The following is an 18,220-nucleotide window of genomic DNA, read 5'->3' as shown; positions in this document are numbered from 1 at the left end:
ATACATTTGGAGTAGAGCGCCGCAAATCGGTGGTGCTCGAGAGGCACACTTGGAGTGCCTTAGCCCTTCCTTAAGGGTTAATTTGGTAACATGGCGATTAAATATCCTGTCCCTAATGTTGAGAGAAATCCTTGCTAGTAATCCAACGTTGATATCAACAGGATATTTTCTCTATCTATCAGTTATCCCTATCAATATCGAGATGTTATCAAATTTGACGGAGACACATCGTCCTCTTGATTAACGAGGTAGCACTGCAACGGTCCGGTTCCCATCTTGCGGACAAAACGTTTACACGCACACCCGTCGTTGCACATTTTTATCATCTTCATTCCGCTAAAGCTTTCGCAGCTGCGACATTTTTCTAGTCGAGGATGTTCCGTGGCGAGTGTTGTGTGCGGTTTCTCGAAGCCTGCCTGGCATCGAGGCAGACTGCGAGAATTTTTTCATTCTATCAGGGATTCACCTGGCGATGGTAATTGCGCTGAAAACCGCAATATTATCGGTTGTCTAAGCGTATGCTTCAGGTGCGCCCTTGTCTACTACTTGAATAATAAAAGAGCATAATTAAATGATGGAAAAATTATACGGAAATATGCGCATATCATAATTACGGGAACACGGACTGGAATGTACGTTAAGATAGAAGTATATTTACTAGGAAACTTTGGAGTACTTTTAGTGATATTATTGTGCGTATTTTTGTTCAAGATGTTACTTTTAATTGACCCGAAATAATACTATTTAACGCTCTCACAGATTACGTTAAGCTACTCTAAAATCGTATCACTGGATACGCACTGGATCGTATCACGTGGAATACCAACGTTGCAATCCCTTTTTACTCCCTTAGGTGTTGAATTTCGAAATATCCTTTCTTATTCCTTGTATACATCATAAAGGAAATCTCTGTGCAAAATTTCATCTTTCTAGGTCCAAGGGTTTAGCATGGACGTTGATTGTACTCAGTCAGGGCATCATTCTTCTATATATAGATATATAGTAATAATAGATTCATGAAAATATAACTTTTCTAATTTAGGGTATTTCCCGCCTTTCAAGCACTGTGCGTCGCTCGAAGTGCACTTTAGGGCCGCTGCACCTGTGCTGGCTCCCCAAAAGGGACGAAAAACGGCGAAAAACCTGCTGCCGCGAGAAAAGGGAGGATGAGGAACGTGCACGGTCGCAGAGGTGTCTGGGAGAGAAAAATTGTCCAGAGTCTCGCAAACCGTCCGAACTGGGCGGACAAATTATCATCCGTAGTCACAACAGAGCGTGCCCTTTTCTTCTTCGCTGCTTTCTCCGCCCCCCCCTTCTCTATTCTTCCACGCACCATGAGACGTTCCACCTTGCGCGTTTGATTTATCGCAATCTCAACGTGTTGGGGCCCTCTCGACGTCTCCGCGGGACTCCCACGTGAGCCACGTCGCGCTATCTCTCGCTCACCGTGACTCGTTTTTGGACCTTTTCTGCACCCTTCTCTGCCTTCCCCTGGTCCAACGTCCTCTCTGACCCCGGCTGAATTCTTTGGTGGTCGCGCGTACAAAACGATCCCGCCCGAGATCGATTATTCCGGGATCTCTCGAACAGGCGATCTTCGGATCCTTTGAAATCACGGTGGAAATACTCGCGTGAAATCCTGGTAAACGTGACCGTTTCTGAGTCAGTTTGCGTTACTGGCAGCTTCCATTAAGACTGTCCCGACGAATCGTCGTGGAAGTCTTTCATTGAACGATCGAAACGAGGGATCGAATGATCGACGACGCGAAGGACGTTTGACGAATGTCGAGAGCTGAGCAGACACGCTGAGAATGTCGAGACTGCTTGGCGATTTCGGTTTGTTGAAATTGTTCGTGAGAAACCCTTGCTTTTTTAGCCGACTTCGAAAAGGAGGAGGTTACTTGATTCGACATGTATATTTATTTTTTTTTATTTTTTTTTTTATTTTTTTTATGCCTTATGTTTTAATTGAAAGGAGAAAAATGTGTGCACATTGTAACCGTACATTTAGAGCGCGGTTACATATATACGCGGTTAAATATGTGTACGTGCGAATATTCTAGAAAATATATTAGTAAAGAGCGCACGCGTGAAAGAATCCCCTCTCCGTGCGATTATTCGCGAAAGCGAGGCGAGCTGGGTGCGAACAGGGGCCAGCTCTGTCTCTCTGTTTCTCACCTGCGTGCGATACACATCTCCTTTTAAGGTAATTCGTCAAATGTATTTTTCTCGTGATCCGAAACTAAATTTTGTTTATGCGTTGTAAATCTGAGGAAATTAACACAGTAAATATTGTTATTATCTTGTAACCCGAAAATTAAAATCTGAGACTCGAACGACATGAAACGGTTACAAGACAAATATGTACAAAAATATATGATACGACAAGTTCAATACGAATCGCTATAAGTTAAAATATATACCTGAGAAGGAAGACTTGTTTTCTCGAAGGAATATATAGCTAAGTGAAGAAAAAATAGCAAAGAACGTGTACGCAGTGGCAAAAATCGTAAAACGAGAAAACAGGTGGAAAGATTTTAAATTTGAATTTTATTTACGTGAAACGAACCCCTCCGCAACAAATTCGCGAGAATGTTTTGCGATGCAGCTACAGTTGTTCAATAAAAGAAAACATTTGTTGCCTGTCAAAGTATCCCACCTAATGAAGACGAAGACGAGTAAACGCATCGAATTGCGCCAAGAAATATATAAAACGCATCAAGGACACCAGCTTCAACGTCACGGAGATCGTTCTGGCAAGTTCCCCAACGATCGGGCAGATGTTGAAGATCTGGCAGTCCGTTTACAGATGGAACCGACGATTACGTATTATTTATTTTTTAAGGGGTTGCGATCAGGCGCTGCCGCTGAGGTCGTTGCGTCCCACCCCCTGCAGGCTTACCTTGATCAGATAGCCCAGACAACCTCCCACCTTTTACCTCGGACTACGCGAAAGACCGTACCAAATATACATTACAATAGCGACTCTCGATCGACATTGTCGAAAAGCCATTGGTGTGCATTCTTCGAACGTAGACTCGTAACGAACGCCTACAATGATTCCCGCGTGTTCGATCCATCTTTCCTGTTGACGGGTTCGTTCGTCAAATTTTACCTCTTGCACATCAATGATTGGAATTGTGTTTATTGGGAACTTCATTTTTCTTTTTTCTCATAAACTTTATTTGGGGGTGAATAATTTTTTTGAGGAGCCCTCAATCGGTCTTCGATCTCGCGAAGATATTGCCAGTTTATATAAAGTGATAATTAATTTTATATAATTCCTTAGTTCCTTCTTTCAAGTAACGTGTATTCTTCACGGTTACTGATCGTCGATTTTTCTTTTATTCTTGTTTTAATTGCGTACGATATCTTTAAGAGTAGGTTTAAACTACAGTTTTAGGTGGATTCCAAACAGAGTTTTATACATGTTTTTCAATCAAGAACAGCTTCATTGTTTGTCTACTATTATACAAGCAATTCTATTCTTTTAGTATAGCAGCTGAATTGTTAAGATATATTCGAAGCTGGTTAACAAAGTCTGGGAAAACACCGGTCTATTGAGCAACAGGAAACCCAGCAGATAGAGAAATCTTGAAGTCAAATCAATACTTTGGAATTCATTTCCAAGAAAATAAAAAAGTAACCTTCGACGTCGCCGGCTTTCGCCTGTCTGTTCCGTATCAGTAAAAGTGATAAATAATTAATCGTTGAACTTACTTATTTGTAGTTATATTCTGTATTAAGTAAACACACGCTTTTATGAACTTTTTAACTCACTTGTATTAATGTTCGTTACCTATGGGTCTATATCGACAAGTATTTTAATATTTTATTACAAACACTCGAATGTTAAATTATGTAAAGACGTGTAGTGTTAAGTGGCAAGTAAAATCTAATTGTTTTGATAGATATTACGTTTTCAAATTAAAACATCGATCAATTTTTCCATCATATTTTTCATACTACAAAGAACGATTATCACGGTATTTTAAATAGATATAAGGAAAATCGCGAAGGTATGTGACTAGAGTCGGAAAAATGTTATCCCAAATAGAGAATAAAAAGCCAGATATATTCGTAGGAATAAAAACAAATGAATCTTTCAGTCGCTCACCCTGGAGCAACGTTGGCTTGTCCGTGAAAGGCCAGTGACTGAAGATTTCGTTTATTTTCGTTCTTTCGTGTAAACCAAGCAGCACTTTGAAACAAATTTCAATTCTTCCACGAAGAAAAACATTTAATACCGTCCCAGTTCTTTCCTAGAGAAAAAAATGAATAGAAAACGAGATCAAAATGAGGTTTCGTTACGCGACATCTATTATCAGGTTTAATGAAGAAACGGATCTAATTATTGATTTCTTGATAAGATTTGCATGTGAAATCAAGGGCTAGGAGCGACATGGATATATATTTAAAAAAGTGGCGATAAAAATATTCATTTTTTCAGCTCAACGTAGAACAAGGGAGAGAACGAGAGACATTTCTCCAAGCCGGGAAGCACGGAACGCGCCTAGTCGGTGGCGGCTGGCATCGAGAGAGGGGATTCCCGGCACGCGACCGCCTCGACCATCGACCGCGTGAACGCATGCGTCGGGATGCACGCACGCGGCCTCCCAGGACGAGCGCGCAAAACGAGCCGCGACATGGTCGGGACGAGCAAACAGAGGAAAAGGAGCAGCGAGACCGGGAGATCGAGAGGAACGAGTCACGGCGACCTTGGGAACCCTAACCCACATCTAATTCGCGAGAGCCTGTTTGGTGTCGAGGTCATGTACGCTCCTGAAGAACTTTCCGCGCGATCCAACGTCAACAGAGACGTGGAACCGCTCAAATCATGTCAACTTTTAGGGAGAAATTTTTAGGCGATTCAAATTTTTAAGGAGACTCGTCTGATGACGTTGGAATTAATTTCAAGGAAACGTATTCGTATGAAAATACATGTAAATTTTGTGCAAAATGTTACAATGAGAATCTTTTAAGTTACTTGTCATTTGAAGATACTTTGCAAGTATTACACACTGGGACCAATTCTAACGTGATTATTTCAAACAGAAATATAGAATAATTTGTAATAGAACGTGTATGCATATATGTTATTTAGTAAAGAGGAATTTTTAACATTTCTTCGCTTCCAATTTGTTGACATTTCAGAAAAATAATAGAATTACAAAGGTGTCAAAATTCACTGCAACAGACACAGAGAAATAAAAATAAAAATGTATACAATAATGAATGACCCAAACCTTGATCACTCACATTCGAAAAAGCTCCATTAAATATAAATACATCCTAAAAACGAAAAAGTTCAAAATGTTACTCTTAATTGTGCCCGTAATAATACTATTTAACGCCCTCATGGATTACGTTAAGCTACCCTGAAATCGTATCACCGTCACGAATACTAACAACCTCTTTACGTTGTCATCACCGTCGTAACTCATTCCAAGCAAAAACCTTGACAATAATATCAAATACCTCGCCATTCTCCTTACCTGGCGCGGTTTCCCTGTAACAGCCATTAAACGAGCTACTTCATTCCGCAAATATCTTACTCACAGCGCGAGTTAACTCGCCCCGCAGGCGAAAACGGATGAACCAGCCGCTAAACGGTTAGCGTGAATAAATCCATTCGCGAAGCGAAGAACACGAGATCTGTTAGCCTCGGGTGAACGTAACAAAATTATCCAACGACGTGGAAACGAAGACCGCTCGCTCGCGGGGAGGACGCTTTCGGCCGCGGACTGTCGACCGGATCTTCAGAGGACGAAATAATTGGTCGTTGCTCGAGGAACGATGGCGCGTACGCGAGTTTCGTTGACTCATCCGTTCTTCGGGGCTCTCACGGCCGTCGAGCAGTCCTGACGAATAAATAAACTACGCCAATTTGCGATGCATCCAATTACCGGCAATTTTTATACGGCTCGTGTTCGTCGATACAAGGCGTATCAAAGGATTCGTAACGAGTTTAAAGATGACGATGGGGGTAGCTTTTGTCGTTGCTAGATTCCTGTAGATCGTAGATTAATGCTAATATTAATCTACTTGTGCAACCACCGTTCATAAATATGTAAGCACTTAACATCTTCAATGAGTAATAGAATTAATGAAAAAAAAATTGAATTGTTCTTTATTATTATAAGTGAGACGTTTAATGCAACGCGACAGAAACATAAGTGACAGTCATTAATAGATTCGTAACTTTGTTTAGATACTTATTCTAATTGAAAGGACCCAAGAGCAAAACACCTTACGATTGCTCGAGACTAGAGTTTAAGCGAGGACCCAAAGTATTTGCCTCGATGAAATGTAAAAATGGAGAAGGCTTTTTTTTCCATTCTCTTTCCTGGTCGGCTAATAGAGGGTTCCTTAGAATAAGAACCCCTACCAGTGGTAACAGGTACTAATAATCAGTTGTTAGGCGCCCGTTTGTCGTTTTTACAAACCCGTCACCTTCGGATGAGGTTCAGGTACTAGCCCACAGACAAATATTTTGGCAATAAATATCGAGATAAACTAAGAGAACATGATAAATAGTAACTATTGGCGTAGATGTAAGAAAAATTAAAAAATTCGAGACGCATAAGATACACTTTGTATTTAACCATGTAACGTATGCAGCGTGCCTGCTCTAAAGAAAGGGGGTTCCTGGGGCAGCAAAGGCGAACCGAACGGTGAAGTTTCCTTCCCCTGAAGTTCTAACCCTTTCAGTTCTTCGATGTCCCGCCAACTCCTGAACAATATACAGTACATACATGATGTCTTTGGCGAACCCCGAAATCAATGGAAGGAAAGAGGGGCGTCATTATTCAGGTCGTGATCGCGACAGCGCCTCTCCTAACTGTTAGAAACGATTCCGTAGACAGTCACGATGGCGATAGGTTGGCGGGCGATCGCGCATGCGCTCGCGCACGCTTTGGCTCGTGCCAGTAATGAGCCCGCATCGCTCTACCCCGCCCGACGTGTTTCAAATACACAAACGGGCACACGAGCGATTCACGTACGTACAGAGAGACGGTCACGTAAGCGTGGACTTACAAACGGCCGCGGCAGACAACGCAAATAGACTACCACACGGGGCCCAGCACCTGCCCACCTTGTCGCTGCCGTTGCCGCGAGCCGATAAAAATATCGAGACCGTAAAATTGAAACGGACCGGAGAAGGGAGGGTGGCTTCGAAGACGGCTCGCTTCGGAAGATGCGGCGCGGCGATTCGTTGCGCGTATGATCTATTCGATACAAGTAAACACGATACAAAGTAAAAAAGATAAAAGATCCTCTTCTTCTTGTTACTTAGATATGGCAGATGCGACTCGTGACGGCGCATTACGCGTCCCGCACCTGCCCCGTGGCGTAACTACGCATACGTGCAGATATTGAGCCAAAGCATCGTCTACAATGCGTGACGCATTATGCGTTGGTCCCGACGTTTTTCACGGTTCTCCTGATTACAGAACAGGTTGTTCATTTTGAATATCAATTCTTGAAGTTATCGATGCTATAAGAATATTTCGAGATATCGAGAGATTTGTATTCCATTCTCCACTGTAACACTTCGATTCAGATATTTCCTCGAAAAATCAATATTTCTTTTTGAAGAAATCTGTATGTTTTCCCCAAGACGTATCAAAAAGACTGCAAAGTTTGTAAAAGCTACTGTGAACAGTGTTCGATGATAGTATTCACGAAAACGCAATGGTTATCATTTTGAAAAATTAACCTTCTGTATCCACGTGGGATTTGTATCGGGGAACTTTAATTTGTATGTTTCTTTAAAGAATCGATATTCCGATATGAAGAATATATTAATGTTTCCACGAGACATGCATGAAGAATTGTGCAAAATTTGATAATCTATTGTGAACAGCGTTTCGGGATCAAATTTACGAATACACGCCATTTGTTAATATTGTGAACTGGACCTTCTGTTATACATTCATATCCCGGGAATTCTGTCGAAGAACTTTGATTTATGGAATCAGTTTCTTTAAAGAATCGATATTTCGACACGAAAAAAATATAAATGTTCGCACGAGATATGCATGAAGAAACCTGCAATATTTTAAAAAGCTGTTGTGAATAATTTTGGACAACAAAATTTAACGAACGACCGATATTTTCTGGCGTTCTGTATCTAGAGAACTCAGTCCACGACGCGGGATTAGCATCGACGACAGGTTCGATGTTCTCCGCGGCGATTTATCGTTTCCCGCGCGAGAAGAGCGTGTGGGAGATTCATTTGAATAATCGATTTTCTATTGCACCACCGGTCGACCTTATTTTCGGTAAACATCGTTCAAGTATGCACGAGCTGACACTCCGTTTGGAAAGGAATCCGTGAATCCGTACGAACGAAGGTAAAATGTTTCCCAGTATCCTGCCGTATCCGCTCCGACGAGCAGGAAACCGCAACCAGGTATTTCCATATTGCTTAATCTTTTATTTAACGATTTCACAGGTCGCAGACGCGTTATTATCTTCGTCGAGGTTGTTTCAGGAACGACATAGGTCTGTTAGTGTTTCGTACGTAAACACTGTTCAAAAAGTCGTAAATAAAAATAACAATCCAGCGAAGATAATTTAAAATACACGTTATGAGAGGTACCGTCAGGCATCGCTTTATTTTAACATGTCCTTTTTATACGTAGAAAATATGTACGAATACAGCCCCGAAGTTACGTTCACATATTTGAATACAAATTTGAATAGTTTCTTACGAGGGTTGTCTGTACCTAACAAACCCATTCGAGAATGAAAATATTCCTTAATTTTAAAACATTACAGAACAAAGAAAATCGCTTTCATTTTATAGGATACCCAAAAATAATCCTTTAAACTCTGGAAACTGAAAACTCACCCCTCGAGGTCACTCAATAATTACTTTCAAGTCTCTTGGTTACCCTGCTTTCAGTTTTCTTTCTAACTGCGTCGATCGATTCCGTGAAAAAATATCGATCCTGCTCCCTATTCATAAGACGAGCGTAAAAAAAAACAACACATCGACCAGTGTTTTCATTAAAAGATCATCGAGAACTGGAGGGAGGGATGGTACGAGGGTCGTTCGTAGAATCGTGTGCAGACGAATCGGAGTATGCAGGCTCGTCCCTTTTAGCGCGTATTTAGCGTTGGTATTCAGTTTCGCACAATAAAGCGCTTTGTGGGGTATCCGCTTACCCGGGGCGCGTCGTGCGCGTGCCAAAATGAAAAAACCGCAAAAGCGGCACACCCCTTACTCCTTGCCGCGGTCCCATCCTCGTATCACGATCATTGGGAAAACTTTCCGAATAAAAATTTCCAATGATCAATACAAGATAGAAAATTGTAATCATCTCTGAGACATTCGATAAATTTTAACGGATTTGGCGTAACTTTCACTGCACTTATTAAGAATTGAAATGTATAAAAATGTATTTTTACAGACTCGGGTAAGTATCGCCGTGTTTTCGCTCTCGAAGGATCATACTCACTCACGACCATTTATAAGCCGTGTGAAGTTGGACTCCCAATATTAAAAAATTCAAAATTTTCTTTTCGAAAACGTTTCCTCTCTATAGCCGGTACATTATGGAATAATAAAATTAAATAAAATGCCTAAGCGTCTGATATAAATCTTATGAATAAATGTATGTATGCTGGTTTCACTTGTTATCTATTATTCGAAATTTGCTTATTTCTGTTTTCGTGTCGATCCGAATCATGAACGCTACATCGATCTCTTATCTGCGCCGCGTTTCGTATTCCGAAGCGATTACTTGCGAGGACACGGCCGAGAAAAACGCGTCGCGGATTTTTACCACCTCTCTCTCTTTCCCTCTCTTTGCTCATTCGTCTTCTTCGTCGATTCCACCACCTGTGCCAAACGGTTCGACGCTCGAGGAAAAGTGACGCGAGACGGCCCTGAACCCGCCTCACCGATGAACTTTCATTCGTAAAGCACGTAAGGATTAATTTTATTAGTGCCTGAAAGAATACTTCTCACAGGGGAATCAATTTCTTTAGTGCCTCAAAGGAGGCTTGGTAAATAGGAATTAATTTCATTGGCACCTGAGAAGACACGTGGTATTTAAGAATTAATTTCTTCTGATACCTAACAGGACCCTCTCAAGTTGAAATACAATTTATAATCTACTCGAAAAGGGAAAGCAGATGAGATTTGTGACCGAAAGAAGGCGTAGAAGAAGCAACAACTATTAACGAGAAAGCAAGTCTCGAATGGATTCATCTGGACAGTTCCCTGTTCGTATAGAGAACCGGTGTTTGGTAAAATGCACGTTTCGGTTGCATTTAAATGAACGTTTCCAATGGACGACGCGCGACTCTAGGCAGCTGCCCCATTCGTGGAAAGTTATTTAACCGAAGGCAGAAGATGATGGCCAAGGGGTTGGAAACTCGAAACTGTGCGATCATCGATAACGCCTCGAAGCAGGGTCTCTTGGACCTTTGGGATCTCACCTTGCGATTCCATCGCGCTTTGAAATTTCATTCCACGCGTTCAGGTACTCTTGATGAAATTAGACAACCTAATACTAACTAGTATTCGATACTTACGCACTTAAATAAATTTGGTTGAAGATTTTATAATTAGAAGCTACATGTTAAACGCTACTCTTTGCTGCTGGTTATACCATTTGTGTTTTTGGAGTTATTTTCTTGTATAATTAATATTTACTCAATTAACAGATTAAGAAAACTGTATTTTATGAAAGGCAAACAAAGGAGGTACAAATGAAAAATTTGAACTTTGTTCCTCGAACCGTAACGAAAAATGCCTTATCGATAATATAGATGCTCCAGTTATCCAAAAGTTGATAAGTTTGTAATATCCCCCTTTACAATGTGTTTAGTATTTAGCGTTGGTGTAATTAATGACTTGGTCGAAAATATGTAAAGTTTGTAAAAATGTAAGGCAGTACGTTTTCTCCATATTTGAATATTGCTTCAAGTCCTTGTGCTTCTAATGATATAATAATTAAATTTATACACCATGTATTTATATTTGATTCGAAGAACACCTTCGTCATCCACAATTTACGCCTCGTGGCACACTAATGACACGAATGATATGGACTTTATGATGCTCAGGGTGCACCCTGACAAAATTCAATCGATTCACCAACTCCGATGCAAAAGGCACCGAAACTATGTCGAATCATTTCGATGACATCAGGTCAATTCCATCGCATATGGCGACCCTGGACCGAAAATCGAGCCACCAGCGAGTCGAGAATGATCCTGCAGAAGCAGAACGAATTCCATTTCGAAGCATATTGCGAAGGTTGCAGGTACGCGGGCGAGGCGAAGCATTATGGTTACAAATGGGGTTTTTATATAAAAGTTGCGGGACGTTTAATCGAAATGAAATAATTTATAAGTTCTTCTGGAAAAAGCATATCGACACGGTGAATTTAATTATGATTTTCTCGAAAACTGTAAGCTCTAGATCAATTCAACAGGCAGGTTTTGAAATTCGCAGCTCAAAATCTGTAAAAATTGATATTTACTAAAGGGTACGAATTTTCTCGTATCGACAACGAACAGTTACAAATTCTATGCAGAAACGTCCAATTTTTCCCCTGATTTTCCATGTCGGGAAATTTCTGGACTCCCTCCTCTATACCTTTCCCTTATTCCACAAGTATTCACGTATTGACCCTCGCAAAAATGTATATATGATTATTTCATTCTGATAGATAGTTTTATGATTTTGACAGAAAAAATACCATTTGTGCCCGCGGTGCGACACACCGACGCCCGGTATCAGCCCATTAACGAAGCAGGGGGTGGTACGTCGAAACAGGAACTCGCCGCGTTTACGATTGTAAATGATGCTTTGATGACGCCGTGAGCGTACCAGACGGAGTTAATCGGCCCGTGAAGTCATTACTCACCCGGTTAATTCCACGTTCGTGCCGTTCGGGTTTTTATTAAACACTTTATTGACCCAATCACGGAGTTGCAGGCTGTTTTTAATATAAACGTTCGTTCTGCCCAAGAAGAATAATAATCAAAGTAAAATACACGTGTACGTAGTATCGATGTAGTTTGTTGCGATACTCTACGTTTCTTCCATTTATGGGGTATTATCCTTCAATCTACGCAATCTATGCATTTTCGTTAAAAAAAATAATGCAATAATCAATTGCACATGCACCATTGGAGTTATAAGAAAAATATGGTCCTACAAGTACTCTTTGAACCAGTCATCTGTTTGCACTTAATTGGTCCACCTTGTGATATGATACGAATGAGTGCAGACATTCTTACAGTAGCAAATTCGACTGATTTATGTACGGGAATCATTAATTACGTCTGCCTTTCTTTGGAGAAGTTACAGGTGTGGCGGTGTATTAAAATTAATGACCGGTAGTGTAATGCTAATATTACGAAAGTAAAAGGTATTATTAAATTTAATTAAATGGCAAGTGTTAAGTAAAAGGGAATCGTGCTCTGGGAACAACAGACACGCTTTTTATACAGTCGACGGAACTCGTCCTCGAGCAGAGTCACCGATGCTTAATGGGTTAAACACCACGCTAAAATTGCAATCACGTTTTCGCCATACGCTTACCTTCCCCCGTCCCACCGACTATTATCGTTCAATGGCAGAATTCGACGACGCCTGGCGTTGATATATCGTGCGAGTCACAGGAAACGCGAGCGGTAAAAGCCAATGTGGAAAGTCCGGAGAGCAGATAATCAGCCCGTATGTTATAATCATCGCGTATTTGTTTCAACCATTATCTATCCGCTGCTTCACCTGCTCGCGCAAAGTAGAAACGCGTGCGCGCTACCGATCGTCGTTTCTCGTAATGAGCAGCGTCATTGACGGATAAGGAACCTCGTGGTTCCGGAATAATCGACTCGCTCCGTGCTAAATCATCGAGGAAAGCGTGCACGCGTACAATTTATGTCGCACGCGTCATTAGAAAACCAAAATGGCTGACTCGCATCGCTGTCCTCGCGGATAATACGCTGAAACTTTTAGCGCGTGCTACCTAATTACGATGTACACTCGATTAGATGTACAGTCACAAATGTGTGGATCTATCGACAAATTTTTGTATGTATTTTCATTTTAGGATGAACAAAAATTTTCTACACAAAGAAAATTCAGAAAGTGGAATAAACTCGGGTATTTTACGTATCAAGAAACTTGACAGATTTGTAGAAAAGGTTACAAATATTTGATAGTGCAAATTCGTTGAGAGCAAGGTGTTCACAACCTTTAACTTTGAGGGAGCAGTTTCAATACCTAAATATTGGACATTGTATCTATACACCTGTTTAAGTATTTTACTAAGAAAGTTATTTTGTAATAACATTTAATTCCCCTTTATTAGAGTACTGGAAAATAGGGATCGAAACATTCGTCTGTAATATAACACATGTTCCAAACTGTCCCCCAAAATCAAAACACAATAATGTACGTAACATGTATCCATGTAACACTATGGACACTTTCTCTGCAAGGATGTTTAAAAGAGAATTCGATGAACGTATCGAGAGTGAATTAAAATTCCAGCTATAACCGAGGACCACCGAGGTCAGCTAGGGAAGGGGGTAGGAATGGAATCCAACGACTGCTTTCCACGGCGATTTTTTCGAGAACGGAACAGAGACGAGGCGCACCGTGAAAGCTATGAATCGCGTATTTGCCTATGAAAGGGATCGAAGACACCTGAGGCGCCACACACGGCGACGGTAACCCAAAACCCCCAACCCCGGCTCGCAGCATCGCGACAGACATGTCTTGGCACAAAGGATCCCTCGAAGAGAGAGAGAAGCCCCTTTTCAGACCGAGCTCGAGATCATCTTTCTATTGATGTACCGTCGTTCCGTGCCGCGCGTAAAACTGCGACGATAATGAAGCCACGCGAAAATCTGCCCGTTCGCTCCTCCGCTGCGATTTCGATCGCCATTATCCACCACCATCGAAGTACGTTGCCCGATTCTTCCAATCTTGGAGTGCAGACACATGTCACGCTCGTTTTAGCTCTTGGAATAAGAGTTCGGCTAACATGGTGTGCCAAGCTGTACGTACGCAATTGTTTTCCAATAGATGAAAATATTTTTACATGATAATATTTTTACATGATGTTCGCTGTAAGCCTTGGACTCTTGGATTCGAGGGTATTTTGGCTTACAGTTGATCTATTTACAATTGCAATCTTTTCGTTTTAAGTTTCATTTTTTGATAAGTAAAAAGTATGATGATACGTTTTTTTTATAAGAATTGAGAATTTTAATTAAATTGTTTTTCAAGTTTTGAAGATTTTCAAGGAAATTGTACATTGTTTTAGTTGAGAAACAGTCGACATTAACACAAACGTTGTTTGTTATAAAGTTGCGACTCCAGGATTGGAATGATCATCGGATCTATAATTATTACAATTAAAATCGAAACTAGAACTTTTAATGTCACGACGAATATTTCTGACAAAGAAAGACTACATTAAGACGCAAAATTTCAGAATTTTAATTATATCCTTTTCCTTTTTACAAGTAAAGTAGCGTAAAAGTATGTTTCCTGAGCGAATCGGTAGTCAGTGACGTGAAAAACGGGGATATAGCTGAAAATAGTCGGATGAATCAGGAATTTCCATACGTAATTGCAGCGATTATAGCATCGCGCAACTGGTGTCGTCGCACTTCCGCAACCTGGGCCGATGGTGGTTCTACCCTTAACGCGGCGCGGTCAGAAAAATACGAGTACACATGCTGAATTTATTTTTTCTATCCTGCGCTGGTGGATGGGGTGTCGAGCAGTTTAAAACGGCATAAATTAGAGAGGCATTTCGCGACAGATGCGGGGGTGGCGCGTGTCGTGGCAATATGGTCGTCAAATTTGACTCGCGCGTCAGATCTGATCCCCAAGCACTGTCGATACCCCCCATCCCTAAACACTGTCGATCTTCACCGACATCACGCAACTTTTGCACAACTCGTAACCCTCTTTTTTTAAATTGTCAAAATGTATCGTATAAAATATAAACGTATAAACGAAGACCAGATTAATGCAATCTCTATTGCATGGAATTTAATGACTGCAAGAATTGGTCATCTTTAAATTTTATGCAGATAAAAATGACTCGTGTTAGTTGCTGAATAAATTGAATAATACAAATAATTCAGCCTTGTCACCTACGTCGAAGACCGGGCTTCATCATGTGACATTGGTATCTTATTCGTTTTACAAAACTCAGTTAGAAACATTTGCAGGTACGTTAAGATTTGTTTTCATTACTGTTTCTTTCTTAAATGTCTAATCCAAATGAAAGACCAGAAATGAGAAATATTCCTCTATCTCTACCCAAAATTCCTTAAAATGATTACCTTCAATTGTCATGGAAGCATTAGGCACATACAATGTCATCACTAGAGAAATAGAAAAATATATAAAATATCAACAAATGAGCATAAACATCCACGACTTAGTCATCACACATTAGCTCGTGTATGAGGTGTCAAGAAAAATCTACAAGTATTAACTACTACAATTCATTCAAACCATAAATGGACCACACAACTGACACTCTTCGAGGAGCATACTCAAACAGGGCCCATCCTTCTCTCAGAGCTACACGTTACGATACAAGGATGCAACCCTCGAGGATAACTCCGAATCGATCGAACGAAACACCGAAGGAAAACACTGTTGCGTCACCAGGAAGTTTCATTAATCCTCATCTTCAACCCCTCTATCGGACATAACTAAACGGAACACAAAAGCCTCCGACGCTTCTACGTAGTCCCCCGAATCGGCGTCGTCGTCCACGAATCCTCGTGATAGGCTGTAATTGAATTCCCGAAAATGACGCGCAGACGGGGAGCGATCCCGCGGTGGCGTGAAAACGTTTCACGCGAGGTAAAAAAGGGTGCAATTATACAGTCGTTAGATCCACAAATTACGAAGCTATCGGACGGGATCTACCATTCGTGGTACACCCGCCGCCCATTGATCGTGGCTGCAATTATCAGAGAGGACGGAGAGAACGGTGGTCCCCTCTCCCGTTAACCTATGATTCACCTCTTAATTCGGCTCCTTCTGCTCGATTATTACCGCCACGAATTAAATGAATATGTACACGAAACTCCGGCTAACTCGATTTACTCTCGTTACAAGCTGGGGACGGAGCGTTCTCGTCCCAGACGACACGCGAAGGAAGATTCGTGGACGAAGGTGCTCCCAGGCGGTTACGATGATTCACGGAGGAATTGCTTTTAACTGGTAGATTCGAATTTTGTGAGGATGATTATGTCTATTTAGATGTAAGTGAAAATTTAGCTACCACGATTATTGCCAAGTGGTAATACCTGACAATAGTATGTAGCTTATCGTACAAGGTGCAATTATTGAGTATTTCTTATGTCCAAAGACTGGGACATAACTATTTGCACCGAAATTAAATAAATTATATATTTATATACTTGGTGTTGCAATAAAAATATGTTTCCGTAAAATAAAATTACAAACTAACTAAAAAAAAAAAAAAATAGAACAATCGTAATACATTCACATTCATATTCACTATTTCATATCCACCTTCACCTAAATACGAAGGTGTACCATTTATTCGAATTAATATTCCAATTAAAAGTATGAAATACATAAAAAAACATACAAATATAAATTTAATGGTACCACCGATGAAGCTATTAAATTGGCATTATATTCAAATTTGTCCCCGGGAGAGTAAGATTACGTTCTCCGCGAATCTCGAGTGGCACTCGTCGCACTCGAGACAACGCCATTGGCGAAGGGCAAGACAAAGGGCTCGCGACGGAGCATTCACCAACGTTGTTTGCGGTGCTCGCACGATCCCGAAGAACGGCAGGAAGTGGTCTTCGGCTGGACGAAAGAATGGCAAAGAGGCGGAGACGATTTCGGCATCGAAGAGCCGCAAAGTAACGAAACAACGTGTCCCGTTCGCGGCGGTTAGGCGAATTAGCAACGAGAGAGCATAAATTCTTCACGGTGCGTGAGGACTACTCCACTTCACGGGGGGTAGATTCATCGACATATGGCGGTCGAAATTCCAAAGCTGTTGCCCTCCTTTTTTGCACCGAGGCAATGGATCTTCAACGTCGAACATGTATCGTCGACATTCCTATGTATTGACGAAACTCGGTTCAATTTGCAACTGTAAACGGGTACAAATAATACGGGGACATGCTGATTTATCGAGTTCGCAATCTGGCAATGGATGAGGTGAGTCATCGGGGACGGCACACTCTTGAATTTGATAATAGAAGAAATTGACTCTCATTTTCAAAGATATTTAGAAGATATTATTTGATATATTAATTTTATGCATTCATGAGACGAGTATGAGACACATGGTCGGTATGTCAAGACTCAATTTACGTAGTAAATAACTATAGCACAAACTCTGGCCTGTAGTTGCCCCTCGCGTATAAATATAAACACGTTCCCTCAAGATTCATATGAAAGGGCTGAAGGAGAAGTTAGAGAGTATTAGAAAGGATTAAAGAAAAAAATCAACGACCACGAGCAACCAGACCAGACGAAGCGACGTACGAGCCAGAAAAGAATTCCGATCCCCGCGTCGGCGCTTATAACGAGAGTAATAAACGAATTAAAGGAGGGTGTCCGCCGCGCCACTTTACGGAGTTCGGATAGGGTAGGTCCTTTTAACTGGTTCAATTAGCCGCCGTCCATCCCTAGGTGGGGGTCTTAGGTGGACCAGGGCAGCGCGCATCAGAGGCCACGGAACATTCACGAACGCACAGAAACGTCGTCGCTTTGTCCTGAACGCCGCAAGATAAACATCTCGAACCTTGCTCCGCCGCGACCGAGAAGGACCGACTTCGTGCAATTTCGGGCTGCAATCGTGTGTCGGTGCACGTGCATGCAATCCCTTGCACCAATACCAGCCGAAATTCGCTTTGTGGCTTTGCGTAGGAGCGCCGAAGACAATGCCTGGCAAGGAGAACAACGACCGTTCGCCAAGGGGCGTGTTTATGACACCCGTTAGATAAACGCGTAACGATCCAACCCCTCGATTATTTTATCCCCAATGAATCCTTAATGCCTCGTATTGGTATTCCCCGAGGCGAGATCGATGAATCGTTTCGATTCCGGGAGTCGGGTTCCTTCGCTTCTCGACTGGTCGAGTTGTCAGCGACCACTTGCGATTCTTATTCTAAATTAACGGAGATTTTACAAGGCTTTCGGTGTTCGGAACTCTTTGGTCAAGTT

The 18,220-nt window shown here is 41.5% G+C and overlaps 1 protein-coding gene and 1 long non-coding RNA gene across 2 annotated transcripts in view; one reads left to right on the top strand and one right to left on the bottom strand.

Annotated features, from left to right (window-relative positions):
• LOC128878334 (meiotic recombination protein W68-like) overlaps window positions 1-18,220 on the bottom strand; it is a 68,091-nt gene that overhangs the window by 20,601 nt on the left and 29,270 nt on the right. The gene's annotated exons all lie outside the window — the stretch shown is intronic.
• Window positions 1,136-5,198, top strand: LOC128878335 (uncharacterized). The gene is made up of 2 exons (XR_008457391.1): window positions 1,136-2,206; window positions 4,451-5,198. It is a non-coding gene; the product is annotated as an uncharacterized LOC128878335 (long non-coding RNA).

Source organism: Hylaeus volcanicus, chromosome 6, assembly GCF_026283585.1.
Source record: "Hylaeus volcanicus isolate JK05 chromosome 6, UHH_iyHylVolc1.0_haploid, whole genome shotgun sequence".
Classification (NCBI taxonomy): domain Eukaryota; kingdom Metazoa; phylum Arthropoda; class Insecta; order Hymenoptera; family Colletidae; genus Hylaeus; species Hylaeus volcanicus.
This window is presented reverse-complemented; position numbering and strand designations above follow the sequence as displayed.